Raw genomic sequence first — 7,451 nt, 5'->3', positions numbered from 1 at the left:
CGCGCCAATTATATATATGTATTATATATAGACACTTTGCATCACTATGCGACAATAATGAACTACCGTAACAAATGTTTCGAAGACTTATCTGATATGTACGTATATTTAAAAAATTTCTTTTTTTCTTTTTTACATAAGTAATTTGACACAAGTAAAACGAACACAATCCCCAAAAACTGTTCAGCTAAAATACTTTTTTGGCAGCTATGATATTTTTAAATTGAAAATTTTTACTACAATTACACTTTTATTTTCTTCAATTTTATTTGTTTAAAATTACGTGGTCGTGTGTCCGCTAAAAGATCATTGATCACCTCTGATGGTTCAACTCGAGTATCGAAAACTTAGCATAATTAATATATTAAACTTATATATAATATGTATATGAGTACATATCGCCCCCTTTCTGTGTGAACCTCGTATCTACAAAATCATAATTTTCAGTAAATCGATAAAAATGTTTGGAGTTACTTAACTTCTATGAAGAGTTATAACTTATTTGATACGATACTTATCGTAGATACAAAATTTTTGAATTCGAACATGTAGGGTAAAGTGGGGTACTGGTGACTATGGGGCAGCATTGACTTTAACATTTTCGGTGTCAAAATGATTCAAAAATTACGCAAATACAGAACTGTACGCAGCCTAATATAATAACACGTGATCATATGTAGTTTGGCAGTTCTCCTTAAATGCTCAGCGGAGCAACACGTGTTTAAGTGATTTTCGATTGGGTGATATAATTTTTATGTAGCGCTACGTAAGCATCTTTTGAAGTAAAAGCAATTGTTTTCTAAAGGCTAAAGTTATTAAATGGTGCTTCGGAATTTAAATTTTGAGAAAAAATCGGTAAGTAAGAATAAGCAGAGAACGTTAATGTATAGAAAAGTCTCAACGACAGGAACGTATGGAATTTCGAGGGGTACTCGTCTCGCGAAGACTTTTTCACCACAGACACATTTTTCACCAAAAGTTAACAGTAAGGGGCAGAATTATGTAAATTTAGCAGCAGTTGATGAGAACTTGTTGGTGATTAGAAGCAAATAATGTTAGGTAACTTTTTAATATGACCTATGTATATATTTGAATTTTTCCAAATCATCCAAAATTATATACATATGTTATGTCTGTCTGTCTGGTGGTGTCTGGAAAATTTGTTAATTCCCTTCAACTGAATCAAAATCCTCTATGGAAAACCGTTCATTACCAGGCACACAGGAAGATGGCATATGCAAATGTAGATTGTGAATTTATATATATATATTTATTTTTTTATTTTTTATGGAGGTGGCACAAATCATTGAAAGCCGAAAAGTGTGAGACTTGCCTTTCGGCTCACCCACTAAAAACCCACCCCAGCTCAGTTTCCCTCCCGCGGGACAACCGTTATGTAGTACTTCACGGAAGGGGGAGGGGCCTATTGCCTCTTCATGAAGATTTGCGCTGTTGTTCAGCGCGACGCAGTTTGGAGATTACTATTTTTGCCATATAACATACAGCGGACCAATATTCTTCGGACTCTATCATAATATCGACTAGGTTATCAGCCGTAATTGGCTTCCCCACCCTAGTGCTTAGTTCCTCCCTTTCTAACGCAAATAGCGGACAGACAAACAAAACATGTTCTGCGTCTTCTGCAGTTGGTGCACAATGAGAACAGTACGGGTCGTCTTCGTGCTTAAACCTGTATAAGTAGGATTTGAATCACCCATGTCCTGTCAGTATTTGGGTCAGGTAGTAATCTAACTGTCCATGTTCACGGTTAATCCATTTGGAACTTACGGGAATCAAACGGTACGTCCAGCGTCCGTTGGGAGACGAGCTCCATTTTTCCTGCCATGGACGCTGGCTACGCTCTCTTGCTATCCTGCGTATTGTCACCCGCTCTGAAGTAGCTTTTGTTTTGTAAATTTCAGCATACTCTGTTGCCATTAGGTTGATTGGGAGTAGACCTGCTATAATCATAATGGCGTCTTCCGATACCGTGCGAAACGCGCAGCACATTCTGAGGGCACTCAATCGGTACACCGATTTCATACACTTCACATACGAGCTGTAGTTTGTGGCCTCCGCATATGCTGAAGCTGCGTACAGCAAAATCGATGAGACCACAGTATTAAGAAGTCTCCTCCTGTTTTGCCTAGGGCCTCTAATATTCATCATTAGTCGTATTAGCGCAGTTACTGCTTCTGCTGCCCTGCTGCTCGCGTACACCAAGTGCTCTTTGAAATTGAGCCTACGGTCAATTATTACGCCCAGGTACTTAATGAATGGCTTCGATTCTATACCATGGTCGCCCACCATTATATTAGCTGACTCCACAATCTTCCTGCTGCTAATTAATACTACTTCAGTTTTATGGACCGCAAGAGTTAGACCACTGTTGCATAACCATCTCTTTACCATGCCGACAGCCCGGTTGCATGTTTCTTCGGCTCGACGGAGTGTTTTGGCCACGACCACAACAGCTATGTCGTCAGTAAATCCAATGATTTGCGACCCCAATTCGCCGTATTGAAGGCGTTCTTGACGTCTAGTGTCGCAATTAGGCAATACTTCTTGCTACCGTTTAGCCATCGAGTACCTTCAATTGCCTTCTGCGCAATGGTCTTGACTGCAGACACAGCATCTGTGTTGAACGGGCTTTCCGGAATCCAAATTGTCGGCGTGATAGACCGCCTACATCCTCTATAGCAGCCTCTAGACGGACTGCAATCAGTCGTTCCAGGATTTTCCTGCAGTGTCGAGCATGCACAGGGGGCGGTAGCCTGTAGGATCTTCCGCAGGTTTGGATCCTTTCGGTATTAAAACCAGTTTCTGCAACTTCCACTGGGTTGGAAATGTACCTTCCTTTAGGCATGTATTGTAGAGATCTACAAAAATGTCGGTACGACTTTGAATAGCAGCTTTTAAGGCCACGTTGGGGATTCCATCCGGACCTGGAGCTTTATTATTTTTAATACGTTTTATGATCATCAGGAGTTCTTCTTTGTTGGTTAGCTGCAAATTTTGGTCGCCTTCACAGGATCCTACCAATTCGTGGTCTCGTATAGTGTCTTGGACGGGGAACAGAGTTTCTACTACATTACGCAGTGCAGCTGGGCATGTTGTTAGGAGTGGCTTAAAGACTTTGAGTTTTTTCATAACAAGCTTGTAACCGAGGCCTCAAGGGCCATTATCGGCATCGTCGCATAGCTGCACCGGCGATTACTGTTTTTGATTGCCTTTTTTAGGGCCTTCCTTCTTTGCTTATATTGGAGCTAGTTTTCTTGGAAACTGTCCGTACCCCTAGATCGTTGGTAGATTCGCCTTGCTCTTAAACATTCGCTGCGCAGTTCTGCAATGTCTGCTGTCCACCAGTAGACAGGTTCGCTGTTGCGCATATTGGGCCTCGTTTTGGACATGGCTGCGTCGCATGCTTCTGTTAGGTGTCTCATGGTTTGTGTTGTTTTCTCAGATGCATCCCCTCCGAGAGTTACATCTGCCAACATCATTTCAATAATCTCAGCCTCCATTGTTTTAACTTTGTACCGCGTGTCGTAGTTATTTGGGAACCTTTCTTCGCCGTGCTTCCTTATTTCACAGATTATTGCGAGGTGATCGCTCCGAGTGTAATGCTGGCTGACGAAGCATTTCGTGTCGCGAACAAGACTAGAACTCACGAAGGTAAGGTCGATTATAGACCCCGTTGACTTCCTGTGTTCATCAAAGCTATATCTAGCATAACGAACGCTTCCAGCAGGGCTTGCCTTCTAGGGCTTGTCCGTGGGCATCCCCAGTTAACAGCCCAAGCGTTGAAATCACCTGTCTATGCTGCTTTACATCCTGGGCGAGGTTCTCCAGGATGCCTGTTGCTTCTAGCAGAGTTAAGCTGGGTGATAGATAGCAGCTGTAAATCTATGTGCCTTCAACGCGCGCACGTACGAATCCGCGGGCTGCATTCACCCTCATCAGTTGATATCTATTTGCTCCACAGTTCCAAATCGTTGACTTGCCTGTTGTGTCAGAGGCCCAGCCGTTACCTTTTTTGTGTTTATAGGGCTCATTAAGTATAGCAACATCTATTTTGTGTTCCCGTATAGTCTGCTCGAGTATGTCCTGAGCGCTTTCACAGTCGTTAAGATCTAGTTGCAAGATCTTCATTTCTGCCGAATTTCTTTAAGAGCTCCCTGATATTGAGGGCACTTACTGCTGGTCATCGCATGCGCCGTATCACTTGCCTTTTCCTTCTTGCACATTATACAGCTTGCTGTTTGTGTGCAGTTTTTGGCTTGGTGGTCCTCATTGCCACATTTGAAGCAGGTGTTTGTAAGGTCAGCTGTGCCTTTACAACTTACTGCCACATGCCCATATTCCATGCATTTAAAGCATCTTTTTGGCTCGATCTTCTCCCGTATGCGACAAATTACGAGGCCTATACGGATTTTATTAGCTTCCACCAGTTTGGTAGCGATTTCCGGTGTTACCTTTAGCGTCGCCGTTTGTGTTCCTCCATAAGCTTTTCGCAGACCCAGGATGACTGAGATAGGTACCTCTAGCTCTTGAAATTGTTTCGCTACCGCCTCGTGGACTTCTTCCTTTGTCGTGATTTCATCAAGGTCACGAATTTCGACCTGCCTCAGCTCCGTAAGCGCCCTGACATCTACAGTTCCCTCTAGGGCCGCCTTAACAGCTTCATGAACCTTCGAGGTATTTGGGTCTGATGATTTTTCCAGCAGCAGCAGTAACTCTCCTTTGGCTGTTTTCTTGACTCCTTGTATATTATTGCTAAGCTCCTTAAGACTTGGCTCTGTCTCAACGCGCTTCAGGATTTCGGCATATGAGTTGCTACCCGCGCTTTTGACTACGATAGCGTCCTTACGTGGTGGTCTTCTCCGTCTTCGATTGTTTTTGGCGTCGCTATTTTCCGTCTTCTTATCGTCTCGCTTTAGAGTATTCTGCGTAGACCCCTTTTGGTTCTTCTTCGATTTAACCAATTGCCATTTTTCTGTGCTTGTTTGCTCATTCGTTGTGACCGGCGTATTCCTCAAGACTTCAACCCGGCTAGTTTTGCTTCTTTTGGCTGAGCTTGCGGCCGCGTTAACAATTGCCCTCTTTGGCGTGCAATCCGTTGTGCGCTTGATCAGAGGTGATGTTTGCGTCCCTTTGTCTTGAATGACAGGTTTCTCCTCATACGTCCCTCTTGGTGCCTGGTTCATCGGGGTAAAGACAGATCTTCCTAGTTTTTTATGGAGATCCGTTATACTCGCTATCAGATCCCTCATTGGCTGATTGATGTTTCGCTTCGGAAGCTCCATCATTTCCGCTAACTCCTTGACTTTATCGCCTATTGCTTGGTGAATTTCTTCAGCCGTCATCGCCTTAACGAAACCGAGGTGCTGCATACACGGTGACGCCGATCTAGTCCTTCCCGTGTCTGGTGGCGATTGCGTCAGCCTTGAACTCCTTTGAAAAGGGTTTTTAAGGAGGTTCCCACAGCCATTATTGCCATCTGCAATAGCTGTTGCGATTTTTGCTGTTACTTCAGCCTCTTCTGTAGTTTGTAATTTTGTGTTATTTGTATTCATTTTGTATGTGCCCCAACTTCTAAGTCGGTATCCATATTCCGATGCGTAGTCCCATTGACTATTCCATGGTTATTTTTGCATGCAGGGAGGTCATGCTAGGGTTGACAAAGGCTCCTTATGGGAGCTTAAGTTCAGAGCCGAATCAGTGTTAACTAGGAATATTACATCTAGACCTACGCCGACACTTAATGGCGACGGAATATGGAGCGTTCCTAGAGATTTGCCATCATTTTAACGGGGCGGGGGCAACTGCACCATTAGGCTGAATGCCGTTTCTGCTGGATACCACTCCGCATACTAAGGTAACAGAATATTGCAGTCGTCAGCTCAAGGTTTTATATCCAATCATTTTCCAGTACGCCATAATTAAGACCTTACTGGGCTCAGTCTTAATGTCATTGTTGATGGTTTGACAGCCGCACCTAACATGGTGAACAGACGCGCCTGGTTTTTTGTATTACTCATCATGCCTACACATGGTGAGGTGGACACCTATATCTAAGAGGCGGTGTCTTCTCGCCACTGTCACAAGAACTTCATCAGATTTATGCTGGCTTTTATACCGCATCCTCCGCTCCTGACCGCTCAACTGTCGGGGGTTGCTTATTCGTTTAAACTTATTTCGCAGCTGGCCTGCTACTACAGGCTTTCCGGCTATCCGCAACCTGCCGACCCCCACGGTAGCTTAGAGCCCAGCTTAGCAGTCCGATCCCTAAGGAGCGTGGACCTCCGTGAATTTATATACATATGCGCATATGTATATGCTGTGTGTATGTATGCTCACTAGCCACAGCTCAAAATAAAAGGGTAAAACTTCTCAAGAAATGCAGCGCGCATTCATAGGCGCAGCGCACATTCATAGGCACAGCATTGTAAATGTATGTATTCCCCTGGTTGTGTTCGTACGTCTGATTCTTTTATTGGTTCTCTTTTGGGATTCCGTTTGTTTTTGCCGTAAAGACAAGCTGTGCACTTTTTGTTGTATGCCTTACATTGCTGTTTTATGTTCGGCCAATAGTATTGTTCTAATAGTTCTTTTAAATTATTTTTGTATCCCCTGTGTGCTCGCTCGTGTGTTTATTTAACTAATTCTAACTCTCTATACATATATTGATGCATACATGTAAGGAGGTGGCATCATTGTTCGTCGTTGGCATCAGCAGTCGTTAAGTCGCGGAAGTAGAGAAAAGTCGTGAAGTGGCGTGGTCTACATTATAATTCGATAAACATTGTTAAATACCTTCAATAAACGTCATAATTCAATAAACATTGTTAAATACCTTCAATAAACAGTATAATTCAATAAACATTGTTAAATACCTTCAATAAACATTGTTACATGGGGGCTCAACCTTTGAACACTCTAAAAAAGATGCTATAATGTGTTATAGTGAACTATGTTTCTAAGATCTGGAAAAGAAGTAAATGCAGTAGAAATTGAACCAGAAAAATCAACGGGAATTGAAAACGAAGAAATAGCTCAAGCTAAGAGTGAACACATTAATATCGAAATGGCATTAAATAACCAAAAAACAGGCGGTATAGAAGGAGAAGGCTTAAATGTTGAACTTTTACATATGTTGACAGAAAAGCTTTGCAGCGATTCAAGAAGTTCAGTTTCAATTGAGAGCTTCGCAAAAATTGTCCCCGATTACGATGGAGTAAGTATACCTGTAAAGTTGTGGTTAAAGAATTTCGAGGACAATGCAGCAGTAAACGAGCTAAACGAAAAACAGAAATATGTAAACGCAAGAAACAAAATGAAAGGTACAGCAAAACTATTCCTAGAGACAGTTACAGTATCAAATTATAATGATTTACGCGAAGCGCTTATGTCTGAATTTGACAAACAGCTTAGTAGTGCTGAAGTCCACCAAC

The sequence above is a fragment of the Anastrepha ludens genome, chromosome X, assembly GCF_028408465.1.
Source record: "Anastrepha ludens isolate Willacy chromosome X, idAnaLude1.1, whole genome shotgun sequence".
Taxonomy (NCBI): Eukaryota; Metazoa; Arthropoda; class Insecta; order Diptera; family Tephritidae; genus Anastrepha; species Anastrepha ludens.
This window is presented reverse-complemented; position numbering follows the sequence as displayed.